The sequence below is a fragment of the Phyllostomus hastatus genome, unplaced genomic scaffold, assembly GCF_019186645.2.
Source record: "Phyllostomus hastatus isolate PE091 unplaced genomic scaffold, TTU_PhHast_1.1 phas_contig_30, whole genome shotgun sequence".
In the NCBI taxonomy this organism is placed as follows: Eukaryota; Metazoa; Chordata; class Mammalia; order Chiroptera; family Phyllostomidae; genus Phyllostomus; species Phyllostomus hastatus.
In genome coordinates this window covers 3,052,185-3,069,296 of record NW_025333841.1, presented here as the reverse complement: position 1 = coordinate 3,069,296, position 17,112 = coordinate 3,052,185, and the positions used below count along the sequence as shown (strand labels likewise).

The 17,112-nt window shown below is 39.5% G+C and overlaps 1 pseudogene; it reads right to left on the bottom strand.

The window, feature by feature from the left end:
* Positions 1-15,468: 15,468 nt before the first annotated feature.
* LOC123819128 lies at positions 15,469-16,546 on the bottom strand (annotated as a pseudogene).
* Between the last annotated feature and the right edge of the window lie 566 nt (positions 16,547-17,112).

The following is a 17,112-nucleotide window of genomic DNA, read 5'->3' as shown; positions in this document are numbered from 1 at the left end:
TGTTAAGTCTAACTACTCTTAATTGGATGATTTGTCTTGGACACTAAATTTTGATCTATTCATAGTTTGAAAAGCTATGATAATCTAAGGCAGAATTATGTTCCCCATGAAGCAGTAGAGCACAATAGAAAGAACATAGGTTTTCAAGGAAGATGGATCTGGGTCTGAGTTCCAGTTAGGTCTCTTTCTCGTTCTTTCAGCTTTCAATACCACCCCACCCCCAAAAAAACTAACATGGAAATATCAGTTATGGCAGATTACATTTTTTTTTACATTTTCCCAATATGGCCACAAACAAATCTCCCATATTACTTGAACACAATGTGACTTGAATACTCCGACCATCAATGGTGGACCTTTGTTCCTTCTCCTCTCAATCTGGTTGGACTTATGATGGGTTTGAGCATTAGAGGGCAGAAGGTTAATGTCATATGACTTCCAAAGGTGGAATGGAAATAGCCTTGAAGTTTCTACCAGGTTTTCTTAGGACACTTCCATACAGGAAGGTAGCTGCCAATAACAAAGTCAAACTGCCGATCTGCAATTAGCATTGTGAACTGGTGAGGAATCCTCACTGTGCTTCCAGCCCACAGCCAGCACCTACTGCTACCCACAGGAGTGAACCCTTCTCAGTGTTTCCAACAGTTGAACCTTCACATGACTGAAGCACCCACCTACATTTGCTGCAGTGGCATGAGAAACCCTTAGAACTAGACAATGGAGCCCTTCCTGAATTCCTGACCAGTTAAATCATATGCACAGTGCAAAGTTTCTGTTTGACTCTAAATTTGGGGTTATTTGTTATGCAACAAAAACAAGCACAGCACAAACTATATAAGAACTGAAAGGTAAGGCACTAGAGTGATCACCAAGACAGATGAACAAAGCTAGTTATTACTGAATTACATTAAAGTAGGTACTCAGTTTTTATATCAGGCAATGGCAATTTGTCAGTATACCCAACTTAAATATAACTTCAGGAACCTATGATTCATTTAAGTTCATTTTAGGTCCCTTGCCCTCACTTATACTCTCAAGTTTTTCTTTCTCTAGGACTTGGTCCTGATTTCTTGGACCTGGTCCTAGTCCTAGAACATTACTATGGTCTAAATAAATAAAAAGTATGCATTGTATCTGGACAGATACCATTACATAAGAAGTATATGGTATGTGTGGCATTAAAAAAATTGCATATGTGTCCACATATAAAAATTAATATCCACTTAGGACAAGCACATATGCCTCTATGTAACAAATGCATGTAGACTATGTGCCTAGAGCATGGACATAAAGCCACACAATGCAAATGAATTTCATCTGACCACTTGTCCTCCTAACATATGAAAAACATACGTAACAGTGTTCTGTAACATAAAGAGAAAATAAGTACTCCCTAAATAAGGATGAGAATATTTACTGTGTAACGAATAAGCTAGGACTCTTGTTTACAACAAATGTTCATTAAACAAAATAAATATCATCTTAAATGCAGTTATATGGCTATTTGCCTGCATATCACAGAACCCAAGAGTAATCATATCTCTTCTCTAGGTAATAGTTGTGCAGTGAAAGCTGGTAAAAGTTAGCATGAAGGAATAGGGCTTGAAGCTAACTCAATATCCAGACAGACATTTCCAAACTACTACGCCCCTCTTGAGAAGCTGTTGTTTATCCTCCTCCTGTTCTTATATCTCCCATCCCTGAAAATATTATGAATAAGGAAAATTTTCATCTATTGCCATAAATAGAAGGAAGGCAACCTCATTTACGGAGCACACACTATGTGCCTGGTATAACACTGCTACCTCACATGTCACTATGATGTCATTCTCCTAGTAGAGTGAAGGAAGAGAACATTTGGATGTGTGTAGTAGTAGTAAAAGTAAGCAATCATCCTCTTTATAGATCCATAACATAATCTTGTAAGAAATTATTAGAGATAATGTAGTCCAGTGATTTTTAACCAGATTGTGGCCTCAGTGCTATCAATATAGATAACATTATCACTAACAGTACATCTTATTATAACCAGAAGATTTGAGGAGAGTAGTGTTAAAGTAGAAGAATGTGTAGTTTGAAAAATACCATATTTTCAGACCATAAGATGCACCTAGGTTTTAGAGGAAAATAGGAAAACAATTTTTGAAGCAAAAAATGTAGCAAAATATTTAATAACATAAATAACATTTCACCAATGTAAATGTAAACAGAATTCAACAGCAGCATTAACAATCATTACTCTTCCCAAATTTGGGGGGAGAGAAAGTGCACCTTATAGTACAAAAAATACAGTAAATATTATCCAGGATATTTGATATGCTCCCTTGGATGCATGTTTCTGTCCTCCCCATCCCAACCTCATTTCTCTCTCTCTCTCTGCAAGGAAGACAGTTGGAACATTATGCCACTTGAGAGGAAGTGATTCAGCCAATGCACACATTAAAGATAGGGTTACAGGTGGGTTTACAATCCTCGTCATGTCCATGTTCTTTCTATCAGGACACTGCTTAATTCTCTTTCAAATGGTGCAAGAATATCAGTACTTTAAAAAATGCTGCATTTGAGAACTCATCAGGCCATCCTTATATAAGCAGAACTAATTGTGTCCAGAATTCAAATTATATTAGTGCAAGGACCTGGATTGTCTTCATATTTCAGTCAATGTCTCATTTGCAAGATGAAGTCCAGAACACTGATACTCACATCCTCATCTGTAATTCCAGGCAAATGAGAGAAACCCCATGCATGTTGATTACCCCCATTGCAAAATTGAAGTTGATGGAGGGGAATTTGGGATAGTCATATCCACCACTGATACTAAAATTATAACTTGAATTGCTATGTGAACATGAATCAAAGTATTCTATTACTTGCAGAAATCACTTAATGGGTGTCCACTCCCTCAGAAAGGTATTGATGCTCATTATGTTGATTGATTTTTTACATGAGTATAGATGTGGAAAGCAGATACATTTTATTTGACTCTATACCTCTTCTTTGTATTCTTTTATTAATTCATTATAGCAGAACATTACATTTATTTTAATGCCAGCAGAATAGAAAATGAGCTCCTCCCAGTGGCTTATTTCACCTTTATAAATTGTTTTCATCAAATTCAATCGGACAACAAAACCATTTGATTTTCTGTATTGATGGTGAATGATGCAGTTCAGTGTCTCGCAAGTATCTTGGCATTCAAATTCAGGATAGATTCAGCTTTGCTTTGAAAACACACCTTTGAGCCAAATGAGCTACACCATCACAACCTAATTAGGTACTTCGTCCAAAGCAATTTGAAAGAATTAGTAAACACATTCATCCTAGTTCTCCCAGATTACAAGTCAAGACTGCCAGAAATTTACCAGAGGGAAGCTATTGCCCACTTACTCAGGGGCGGGAGATACTTTCTTTCCTATGACTTTTACTCTATGATTTGTTTTTGTGTTCTCATGCTCTTAACCATTATCACTTTGTAAACCCTAAACTTGGTCTCTACTTGATACAAAATAGTTTCAATCTGAGCATTTGGTCCAACTTTCTTACATGTCATCAACTTTATCAATGCGAGATTACTCATTTTCTACAACAGATAGTAAGTCTTTCTTTCTTTATAATTCTAATTAAGATTCCCTTCGACTGTAACATCTTGCGAAAGACATTCCACTTCTCATTTCCATCACCATCTTTCAGCATCTTTACTTATAGGTGAAAAAACAAGTGACAGTGTTTATCTTTTCTAAAGCAAAGCTGTTGATGACAATTTGCAGGTGTGCAAACGCAATGACTTCAACTTGAAATTAGAGCTAGGGGTTGCATTATTTCACTTTACTTAAGTGAAATCAAATGACTAGGTCTAGGAAAAGAGAGAATCAGACACTAGAACTAGATTAGACAAGAATAGACTAGAATTGCGTGCCTGTGAGTGTGGGTGTGGGGTGTGGTGGGTGGGATATCTTTTGCTTTCCTTTTAGATTCAATTGGGGGAAAAAAGGAGGTACAAGGTCTATATTGCTCCTGTAACTGTGGCCTAAATAAGAAAGTGTTAGCCAGTTTTTGTTTGGTATCATGTATATGGAAAAAAGTTTTGTTTGCAGCACCAAAGATAAGCCCTTGCTCTGGCATGTTTTCTAGCCATATGGGTTTAAGAAGAACTAAAAATGTGTGCTGAGATATACTATCATTTCATTGTAGAACAAATAAGTGAAAGAGAGGGACAAGATACTAGAAGCACACACTCTTTATTAACTAAAATTACTTCTCCAACTAAAAGTTCAATTATGATTGCAAATAGCATGAGAACAAAGAATAAATTTATGAAAACTGTTTAAAAAGGGATTTAGATTCCAGGTTTTGTTCTGTTAAAATTATACTAACACATGATGACTAATTAGAACCCCAGTGTGTTCATACTGTGGCTTCAGAAGAATTGTAGCAATATATTTTAATCATGGAAAATAAATAAAACGACAGGTAAGTAAGCACCATCAGATTGGTTACACCACAGATTACTCACTCTGCTATGTCAAGCTGTCTTTATATGTGGATTTGTTGTGGCTCATGTTAACATGTGTGTAGACTTGCCTCATCATCTTCATTTTAAAGTAATCATCATGGCTGGTTTGAAGATGGCGGCTTTACTCTAGTCAGCGTGTTTCTCAGCTTCTGTGAAGAGGAGGGAAACTCGCGGTTCGGTGGAGAAACAGAGCAAGTGGACTAGGTTACCAAATAACTTTTGAAAGCAGGACATCAAAAATTATTGTGATCATTGAAAAACCAGACGGCAAGGAGACTGCTTCAGGACAAAAGGGACCCAGGGATCAGCTCGGGGACTAGGGGTGTGCAGTCCCCAGGCCCAGTGCTCCTGGATCTCCCTCAGGGCTCCCAGGAGAGGGGAGTCGCTGCTCCCTCCCCAGAACACGGGATTGAGCAACTCCAGGGGAGAACTTGTTGCTTGAAGGCACAGATTGGCCAGTTGGACTGGGAAAAAATCGCCCAGGGACTATGAACACCCACCCAGAGCCCTGGGAGAAGTGAGGGCCTCCAGCCGGCATGACTAGGGGCAGCCTGTTAGAGCACCCGCACCCACAGCCCGGTGGGAGTGCGGATTGGTGGAAAACCCAGAGCCAGGATGGGCTCAGGCGTTTTCAGGTCTCGGGAGCCTGCAGTTCTGATCTGTGGAAGCGCTCGCCCCATCGGGAATCCTGACTCGTGCGCTGTGAACCTGGAAGGGTTGCGGAGCTTAGGGTGTTCCTAGAGCCCAAATCTCAAAAGTTTGGTGGAGGGGCATGCCCTTTTACGACTCCCAGGGAGGACGCAGTGAATCCCAACACATCGTGGGTGCCTCCTGAGATCATAGAGCTGGAACCCTGCAGGGACCCCAGAGTCTGGAAGAACGTGGCAGTGAGCTCCGGAGAGTGAGGGTGCTCGGGAGCACCCAGGGTTCCTGAGGGACTTGCTGAGATCTGGCTGGGAAGAGAGAGAAGCATTTCAAAGGTCCCTCAGCCAGCTGAAGCCAGCAAGATCAGAAAAACTGGTCTGGCCAGTTAGAAATCAACAAGAGGTTTTTTTTATTTGGTTTGGTTTGGTTTGGTTTTTGTGGCTGTTGTTGGTTGATTGATTTTATCTTGTGTTTTAAGTGACATTTTATTTTTCAATTCTTACTATTTTTTTTATCTCGCAATCCCTTATGTTTCTCTTCCATTCATCCTAATAATATTTTTTCCACTCCAAATGTATCTCTCCTGCACTCCATCCACTGCTTTTCTTTCTTTTTTTTAATCTTGCAAGTTACTGTAAATTTGTATTATCTTTTTCTCACCTTTCCAACATTTTTTATTTTAATAATATTTTGGTATTCTTTTTCTTTTTGTATAATCTTCTCTGCTAGGCTGGTTATACTGTCATTTGATAGATTCCCTCTGGTATCTCAGTCACAGTGTGTTGATAATTTACTATCCTTCATCTGTGTTCCATTAATATACCTCTCAAGGTTCTATACTCTTTATTCTTGTTATCTAGATCTCATCGATTCTGCCACAAGACTGTCACTTTACTATTACTGTTAATAAGACCTAGTCCATACAACTGTAAATACTACTCAATACCCCTACCTGATCTCAGTCCACTTTGCAATTTCCTGAACTATACTATTGTGGGGGTTGTCTCTATTCCTTTACACACTACTCCTCTATACTAATCTTTAATCCAACCCTACCTTAGAATCTGACCTCCCACAGCCTCACAGCTTTCTAGATCCAACTATCAATCCTCTTGTCCCCAATAAGAGTCTTACCCTCTTTCTATCCTTTCTAAAACATGGATAGTGGGGTGGAGGATCACGGTTAACACTATAAGGAGGCAAAGGATAACCCATCTCTTCTCTACTGGCTGCTAATGTAAATATCATAGTACACTGTCTTGATGTCTTAAACCATTTTGCCTTACTCCTCCAACTGATCACAAAAAAAGAGTAGGGAGAAGCTGTGAACACCAGGATACACGAAGGACATTGACCACTGAATCTCACAAGTGTTCTACCACAGAAGATCACACCATAATTATAGGGAACCAGAACAGATCAATTTAAGAAACAGAGGCTAACAAGAAGAAACCCATGAACAATGAGAAAACAAAGAAACAACCCCCAATAGAAGGGAAACGAGGAAGCCTCAGGAAAAATGCTAAATGAAATACAGGCAACTCAACTAACAGATAGTGAGTTCAAAACAATGATTATCAGGATATTCAATGAACTCACAATGAGCTATCAGAAATTAGAGGGAAACTACATCAATCTCACTGCAAACTATATAAACATAAAAAAGGAAATAGAAACTCTCAACAAAGGCCAAGAGGAAATGAAGAATACAATTTCTGAACTGAAGAACACAGTAGAAGGAATGAAAAGCAGGATCGATGAAGGAGAAGATCGGATTAGCGAGCTAGAGGACAAAGGAGAAAACAACAACCAGAAAGAACAAGAAAAGGAAAAGACGCTCAGAAAGAATGAAGAGGGATGAAGAGAAATGCAAGATAATATGAAACGTAATAATATCTGTATAATAGGGATACCAGAAGGAGAAGGAAAAGAACAAGGGATCGAAAACCTAGTCGAACAAGTAATGAAGGAGAACTTCCCTAATTTGGTGAAAGAAAAAGTCACACAAATCCAGGAAACACAGAGAGTCCCAATCAAGAGGAAACCAAACAGGCCGACCTCAAGAAACATCATAATTAAAATGCCAAAATTTCAAGACAGAGAGAATCTTAAAGGCAGCAAGGGAGAAACAGGAAGTAACATACAAGGGAGCCCCAATAAGGCTAATAACTGACTTCTCAGTGGAAACACTTCAAGCCAGAAGAGAATGGCAAGAAATACTCTAGGTAATGAGAACCAGAGGTCTGCAACCAAGGCTACTTTATCCAGCAAGGTTCTCGATCAAGATAGAAGGCCAAATAAGGAGCTTCCCAGACAAAAGAACTCTAAAAGAATACACCTCCACCAAACCAGCTCTGCAAGAGATTCTAAAGGGACTGCTTTAAGGAAGGGAAGGAAAAGAGAGAGAGGAACGCATGTACATAAAAGACAATGAATAAGTACCTATCAATAATAACCTTAAATGTAAATGGATTAAATGCTCCAATCAAAAGACATAGAATAGCTGAATGGATAAGAAAAAATGACCCACATATATGCTGCCTACAAGAGACCCACCTCAGGATAAAAGACCTACACAGGCTGAAAGTGAAGGGCTGGAAACAAATCTTCCAAGCAAATGGACAGGGAAAAAAAGCCAGGACAGCAATACTCATATCAGACAAAATAGACTTCCAAAAAAGGTCCATAAAGAGAGACCCAGAAGGTCACTTCATAATACTCAAAGGAAGAATCCACCAAGAAGACATACATATTGTAAATATATATGCACCCAACATAGGAGCACCCAAATACATAAAGAAAATCTTAGAGGACTTCAAGAAAGATATGGACAGCAACACAATTATAGTGGGGGATTTTAACACCCCACTATCAAAAATGGACAGATCTTCCAAACAAAATATCAACAAAGATATTGTGGCATTGAACAATACCCTTGAGGAAATGGACTTTACTGATATATACAGAGCCCTCCATCCAAAAGAAGCTAAATATACATTCTTTTCAAATGTACATGGAACATTCTCAAAGATAGACCACATGATAGGACACAAAACAAGCCTCAACAATTTCAAGAAAATTGAAATCATACCAAGCATTTTCTGGGATCACAAGAGACTGAAGCTAGAAACCAAACCCAAGGGGAAAAAAAAAACGAAAACACTCAAAATCATGGAGATTAAATAGCATGCTATTAAACAATGAATGGGTAGAGAATGATATTAGGGGAGAAATCAAAAGGTTTCTGGAAACAAATGAAAACGAACTCACAACAACCCAAAACTTATGGGACACAGCCAAGGCAGTCCTGAGAGGGAAGCCCACCTAAAAAAGTTAGAAACATTCCGAACAAACAACCTAACCCTACGTCTACAAGAACTCAAGGAACAACAACAAAGGCAGCCCAGAGCAAGCAGAAGGAAGGAAATAACCAAGATCAGAGCAGAATTAAATGACATAGAGACTAAAAGCACAATTCTAAGGATCAATGAATCCAAGAGCTGGTTCTTTGAAAAGATAAACAAAATACACAAGTCTTTGAGCAGACTCATCAAGAAAAAAAGAGAGAAGACCCAAATAAACACAATCAGAAATGAAAGAGGAGAGATTACAACAGATACCGCAGAAATACAAGGGATTGTAACAAATTACTACAAAGAATTGTATGCCAAGAAATTGAAAACCTAAGTGAAATGGACAACTTTCTAGAAAAATATAATCCTCCAAAACTCAATGAAAAAGAAGCAGAAAGCCTGAACAGACCAATAACAACAAAAGAAATTGAAGCAGTAATCAAAAAACTCCCAACACACAAAAGCCCGGGACCAGATGGTTTCACAGGAGAATTCTACAAAGCATTTAAGGAAGAGCTAACCCCTATCCTTAACAGACTATTCCAAAAAATCCAAAAAGATGGGAGTCTCCCAAACTCTTTTTATGAGGCCAACATCATCCTAATTCCAAAACCAGATAAAGACACAACAAAGAAAGAAAATTTCAGGCCAATACCACTGATGAACATTGATGCTAAAATCCTCAACAAAATACTGGCAAACCGCATCCAACAATACATTAAAAAGATCATACACCATGACCAAGTGGGATTCATTCCAGGGATGCAAGGATGGTACAATATTCGCAAATCAGTAAATGTAATACATCACATAAACAAAAGCAAAGACAAAAACCACATGATCATATCAATAGATGCAGAAAAAGCATTTGATAAGGTACAGCACCCATTCATGATAAAAACACTCAGCAAAGTGGGAATAGAGGGAGCTTTCCTCAACATAATAAAGGCCATATATGAGAGACCTACAGCCAACATCATACTCAATGGGCAAAAATTAAAATCTTGTCCACTAAGATCAGGAACAAGACAAGGCTGTCCACTTTCACCACTTCTATTCAATATAGTACTGGGAGTTTTTGCCACAGCAATCAGACAAGAAAAAGAAATAAAAGGCATCTAAATCGGAAACGAGGAAACAAAACTGTCACTGTTTGCAGATGACATGATAGTATACATAGAAAATCCTATAGACTCCACCAAAAAAAATGCTTGACCTAATAAATGAATTTGGCAAAACAGCGGGATACAAAGTCAATATCCAGAAATCAAAGGCATTTCTGTATACCAACAATGAAACAGCAGAAGCAGAAATCAAGGAAAAATATCCCATTTGAAATAGCAAAAAGAAAAATAAAATACCTAGGAATAAACCTAACCAAAGAGGTAAAAGACCTGTATTCAGAAAACTACATAACACTGAGGAAAGAAATCAAGGAAGACACAAACAAATGGAAACATGTACCGTGTTCATGGATTGGAAGAATTAATATCATCAAAATGTCCATACTACCCAAAGGAATTTACACATTCCATGCAATTCCTATTAATGTACCAATGGCATATTTCACAGAAATAGAACAAACACTTCAAAAATTTATATGGAACCATAAATGACCCTGAACAACTGCTGCAATTTTGAGAAAGAATAATAAAGTAGGAGGGATCACAATACCCGACACTAAACTATACTACAAGGCCACTGTAATCAAAACAGCCTGGTACTGGCATAAAAACAGGCACATAGACCAATGGAACAGAACAGAGAGCCCAGAAATAAACCCAAGTCTCTATGGTCAATTAATATTCGACAAAGGAGGCAGCAACATAAAATGGAGTAAAAATAGCCTCTTCAACAAATGGTGTTGGGAGAACTGGACAGCCACATGCAAAAAAATGAAACTCGAGCACCAACTTACACCATATACAAAAATAAATTCGCCCTGGCTGGCGTAGCTCAGTGGATTGAGCACTGGCTGGGAACCAAAGTGTCCCAGGTTCAATTCCCAGCCAGGGTATACTCCTGGGTTGCAGGCCAGAACCCCCAGCAACCACACATTGATGTCTCTCTCTCTCTCTCTCTCTCTCTCTCTCTCTCTCTCTCTCTCTCTCTCTCCCTCCCTTCCCTCTCTAAAAATAAATAAATAAAACCTTTAAAAAAATAAAAATAAAATAAAATAAAAATAAATTCAAGGTGGATAAAAGACTTAAATGTAAAACGTGACACCATTAAAGTCCTAGAGGAGAACGTAGGTAGGAAAATCTCAGATATTTCACGAAGAAACTTTTTTACTGACGTGTCCCCTAGAGCAAGGGACATAAAGGAAAGAATAAACAAATGGGACCTCATCAAAATTAAAAGTTTCTGCACAGCTAAAGAAAACAGTAGCAAAATTAAAAGAGAACTAACTGTATGGGAAAACATATTTGCCAATGATATCTCAGACAAGGGTTGAATCTCCAAAATATATAAAGAACTTACACGACTCCACTCTAAGAAGACAAGGAATCCAATTAAAAAGTGGGCAAAGGACTTGAACAGACACTTCTCCAAGGAGGACATGCAGAAAATCCAAAGACACATGAAACGATGTTCAATATCGCTAGCTATCAGAGAGATGCAAATTAAAACTGCAATGAGATACCACTTCACACCAGTCAGAATGGCCATCATAAACAAAGCTACAAACAACAAGTGTTGGAGAGGTTGTGGAGAAAAAAGGACCCTAGTGCACTGTTGGTGGGATTGCAGACTGGTACGACCACTATGGAAAGCAGTATGGAACTTCTTCAGAAAACTAAAAATGGATCTGCCTTTTGACCCTGGGATTCCACTGCTGGGACTCTATCCTAAGAATACTAAAATACCAATCCAAAAGAACCTGTGCATCCCAATGTTCATAGCAGCACAATTTACAATAGCTAGATGCTGGAAGCAACCAAGATGCCCATCAGTAAATGAATGGATCAAAAAACTATGGTACATTTACACAATGGAATTCTATGCAGCAGAAAGAAAGAAGGAGCTCCTACCCTTTGCAACAGCTTGGATGGAGCTGGAAAACATTATGCTAAGCAAAACAAGCCAGGCAGTGAAAGACAAATACCATATGATCTCACCTTTAACAGGAACCCAAACAACAAAACAAAGAAACAAGCAAAATATAACCAAAGACACTGAAATAGAGAACAGGCTGACAGTGACCACAGGGGAGAGTAGAGGGAATTTCAGGGGACATTGGGAAGGGTTCACGGGAACAAACTTAAAGGACACATGGTCAAAAACTAGGGTGAGGGTGGTAATGGAAGGGAAGTGGGGAGGCGTGGGGGGGGGGCTGGACTGGGAGTAAAAAGGAGAAAACTGTATTTGAACAATGATTAAAATAAAATTTTTTAAAAAGAAAGTAATCATCATAACTGTGGTGGCATTTCATGATTTAGGGGGACTCACTGAACATCTTAAACACTGCATGGATTAAGCATCGTCTGTACATGCTAAATGCTGACATCTACCTCCTCAATAAAAATTACTCCTGGATCACATTTGTTATGTTATTAACGAACCCAAATACCATGTAACACTCCATTTTAATTTTTTTTCGCACAAAGTTTGTAGCTAAATGCAAGGGGACTAGAACTGAGAGATTCCGCTATCTATTCAGAGTAGATGTGCCACTGCTTGCATAGACACACACTATGAGATACTATTCTCTTTGTCTGGATCCACTTCTTCTAGCACCTCACAGTTGGAGGCACTGAATCGTTGCATCAACACAGGCACATGTGGTCCCTAAGCTCGTCCTTCTGACAGCAGGCATATAAAAAGAACCACAACACACTAGGAGGTGGGACCTAAAGCTAACATTTGCTCTTGATTTAGGAGGCAAGTATCTGTATACCTGCATGACCACCATATCAATACAGCCCCAATTATGGCTAGAGCTTTTCCTCCATGGTTTCTTTGTCAAGTCCTAAAATTCCCACTGGTAGTATAGATTTCTCTTTGCCCTAAGCCTGACATCTACCTAGTTATAGTTATCCTCTTAGATGGCTGGATACCGCATATTACAACCTTGGTCCTCACCTTCTCCTCCATTCCTTAGACACAAGCTAGGATCTTGCTGGAAAAAAATCAGAAACCACAATGCTTGCTAAACAAGCTCAAAATTATCTCATCCCTTTGGACTTCATACATTGGACAGTCTGGCCATGACATTCAGAGTCCTATCCTATACCTAGACTTGACCCCTCTGAACTCCCTCCTCACTACCTTTCCTTCTGTCCACCAGCAATCACCACCGTAAACCGTATCTTGTACCTGACAAAGGTGACCAAGAGAAAATAAATATAGATGTTAACAATGTGACAGCATCCCCCTGTCCTGTTCTCTCCCTGCCCTCATCATATGTAATACACTAGCAATGAATCCCAGATAAAATATAAGTAGGATGACATGACTTTTCATGAATTGATCATGCCTTGAGCATTTTCATGCTAAACACCTGCATTTGGTCTACACTGCATTAAGCCTGGTCACAACAAAATGTACTGAGAATGGAAGATGAAGTTTTTGATGTCTATGTCTGATCCTTTGATCACATCTGCCTCCCTTTCTTCTTGATCCCTGCTTCTAATGCTTTTTTATTCTGAGATACAATGCTCTGAAATAAACACTATGTTTAAAATGTCTGCTTTGTAATTAGGTAGTCACAAACATGCAGTTGAAAACAAGATCATAATACTCCACTCAAAAACATATAATTTAAACGAGTAATAGGTTATATATTCTAAGCAACCTTTTGTTTCCTGAACAACTATTTTTAGTATGCAAATATACAGATGTGCACACTTGTTGCTCTCTAATGAATAAGTTGTGTCAGATCTAACAAAAGCAGTAACTCTTATTTAGTTATAACTTTAAAAATAAATTTTCAATGCATCTTTGTGTTTTATTTATATAAAGCTTCTTTTTGGCGATACATATCCTCAACATGAATATTGTGATAAATATATAAAGGGTACGGCAGAAGTCATGCCCACTTGAGTATGGTTAGTAGGTAATAATATAAGTGTAGTAATTTGTAGTTTTAATTTGAACATTTCACCTAAAGTGTCATATGGTGTGCTTGAGAGTGATATACTGCTATGCTACAGAATTACATGCTAATGATTTGGTAATAAAAGACTGTAAAAAAAGAGGTGTTATTTGTGACAGACCTTGTACATAAAATAAGGCTCTTAAGTTGATATGGCAGCAAATGTCTAAGTAATACTTCATGTCTTTAACTGGAATATCCACTGATTAGGGCAGATATTCAGCTCACTTTAACCAAAACAAAAGTCTTGTAGCTGATTATAGAAATTACTGTCAAATATTCATGTATTATCCAAATTCAAAATGGTGCAAGAATCCAATGTTCCTTGCTAAGTTATATTTCTTTTATTTTATTTTTTTGGCCTGGCAATACATATTTTAATTTTTGTTTCATTTTTATGGTGACAAATAATTTAAGTTCATTTCCTTTTTAAATATGAAGCAAAACCACAAACAGGTACAACCAAGACATTCTCTCTCACATTGACACACTCCTTCAAATCCTCCTCCATTTGGCTGACCACTGACCAGGCAAGTGTGGGCTGGGGGAAGACTCATTAGATAGCACCTTCATGAGGCTGGGGTGGGGGTAGGGTAGATGGGGCTGGAGGGCATCAAGCTTGAGGACAGGTTCTCACACCTGTCTCCACTCACAGTTACCTGTAAGGGGTGGGCAGGAAATTCTAGGTCACCACTCCAGGGCCCAGGCCCTGGGACCCCAGGTTAACAGAGTGAGAACCAGTCCCCCTTTGGGATGGAGGAGGAAGCTGCCCACTTACTCCTCCTATCATCACAGTCGAGGTGAACACTGTACCCTTAGCCTTGATCCCTGGGTGCGGACCTGCCCACTTCCCTGGAGTGGTGGCCTGAACTTCAGGACTTGTAGGCTTACCCTTCGGTCCAGGGCTGCAAGGCCTACATTTTGCAGGAAGGACACTAGGTGGTCTGACAGACAGAAAGCCTGACAACAGGTCTGGAACTTTCAATCCGGCAGAATCTGGTTGGGGTGGGGTCGGGGTGGGGTGTACTGGATAAATAATTTCTGGTCCCACTACAAAACTTTATTTTTGATTAGAATAGAGTACCATCTCAAATCTCTTCTACAAAAGCAAACAAAAAGTAAAAGAAAAAAGGACAGCCACTCTACTCATTTTAAGACCTATATACATGTAAGTTGTTTTCTGTTTTTTAAATTTTTTTTGTTTTTCATTTTTAAATTTTTATTATTTTTAAAAATAAATTCAGTGTTGACATTTCTATAAAGAATCGCCCCAGTTTTGGGAAGCCCTGTCCTGGCAGGGTCAGCTAAGCAATGCTTTTCCCTGGACACAGTTTCGATGGCCACCCTGGCTCTCCAAGATGCAGGCAAAGCAGCAGCCCGTGGAGGAGTAAACCTAGGCCGGGCCCATGTCCAGGGTCCAGCAGGCAGCAAGCTTTCGAGAAAGCAGAGGGGAAGACTAGCGTACTGCAAAACCCTTTTACAAAATATTCATGCACTTCCATGTGCACCTGGTGAGACATCAGGAAAACAAGAACTTTGATTCTGCCCAGGCTGTCCGGAGGCAGTGTCTTCTGGGCCACCTGCGCCTCTATGTTGGGGTGTGGGGAAGAGTCCTGGCTCTCTGCATCTGGAGGCAGGAGCATCGCCCAGCTTCCTAGTTCATGTGTGGCTCTTTCCTCGAAAACCTGAGCTGGGTCTCTGACTTGCATGCATGGGAAGTATGGATGTACAACTTGTATGCAAAAAAGGTACAAATAAAACTAGAATATAAAAGCTTTGGTAATATAAGACCATCTGTTCAAGTGCACCTTGGAAACACTTTGAGGGCACTTTGTCCACTGCAGAAAGGGGGAGAGGGACAGTTAATGCTTCAGCCAGGGGTAGGCTTCTATGGAAGCCCAGCTTCGGTCGCCATAGTCATATAGAAGCTCCTTCCCAGGCTCAATGTCGCGGGAGGCTAAGAGGATGAGGTGAGGCACACCGTTGATGTTGCGCAGACTGGTTTGGCATTCCCACATTTACTGTGATTGATCAGTCTTCCCAGGCGATTTGTTTCTTGGGTTGCATCCACGCAGTAGGATTTGCTCAAGTACTGGAAATAGTACATGTAGCAGCCGGTGGAAGGATCTTGTGCATAAATGGCCTTCCCCGCTTCTTGGTGTCAGTGATCTCGATGAGGTCCCCATGGTATTCCACCACAAATTCGCCCTGGGAGAACTGCTTGGTAGCGACCACACCCCTGCCTTTGCCATTGATGAGATCAATCCTCATTCCTTCTTCCTTCCCACTTTTGATCAGTTCATCTATTCTTTTCCTTTCTTCAGACTGCAACTTCACTTTGCTCTTCCTGGAGCTCTTTCCCACAGGGTACAAATGCTTGAGTTTATGGTTCTATTGCATTCTTCCTTGAGCTTTTTTCTGAATGGCCTGCTTACCCTTGATGGGCTTTTTCAGAGCTGGCTTGGCGATGGCTACATTGGGGGAATAACAAGACAAGGTCAGAGTTTTTGGAGGCTCTGCTGCTTCAGATTTTGGGTTTGGAAAAGGTGCCAGGGGACCTCTCCTGGAGTCTTTGACCTTTAGTTCCTCGGACTTCATGGTGCTTCTTTTGGCATTCCTAGGGGTTCCCTTCCCTCCCCATTTCCTGTAGATTCCTGCAAATGGCTTTCCCTGGCATTTGACTTTGTAATGTGCAACTGAGTTCTCTTCCTGAAAGGGGGAATGCATTCCAGAGCATTTGTTCGGGCTCATGTAGGTATAGACTTCTGATTGCCCAGTAAATACATTCACTCTGCTGGTGCGGGGCCTCTGCTCCACCACCTCCAAGCCAGGGACCATTGCTTCCACCACAGCCACTGCCAGCATCGCTGCCACAGCAGCCACAGCTACAGCCACTGCCTCCACTTGGCTAGGCTTGGACATCTTCCTGCCTCTAGCCATGACCCTAGTCTGTCACTGCCTAGGATCAACCCAGAAATGCAGCTTTCAAAAAAAGTTCGCTAGGTTATATTTCTTAGCAAGTTTATGTCAATATTAATTATGTGCTAAGATGCCAAGTAGTTTGTACAGAATGGCCTAACACTTTCACTAATGTATTACAAATTCCATGGTCTTGATATATGTATGCCTAAGAAGTATATGATGAATTAGAAACATTTCAATGGAGCAAAGGAAATTAAGGTTCTATGGGAATTTTCTATATATAAACTTGAAGTTTAATGAGATAGACAATAAAACAATTATAGTGTTTTTTTACTAGTGTTACTATATGCACATTTATAATACATACATTTAGCTATATGTGTGCAATTATAATACAGATAAAACATTAATATTCATACATATATATGAATATATGTGTATATATTCTATGTATATGTACATACATAATTTTGGAGACACATTGATCATTTACAGGTATATCACAAAAGTTTGGGCTTATCATATATTTTAGCTCAAAATAATTCTCATAAAAGTATATGTTCCCAATGATATCATTCTCTTTA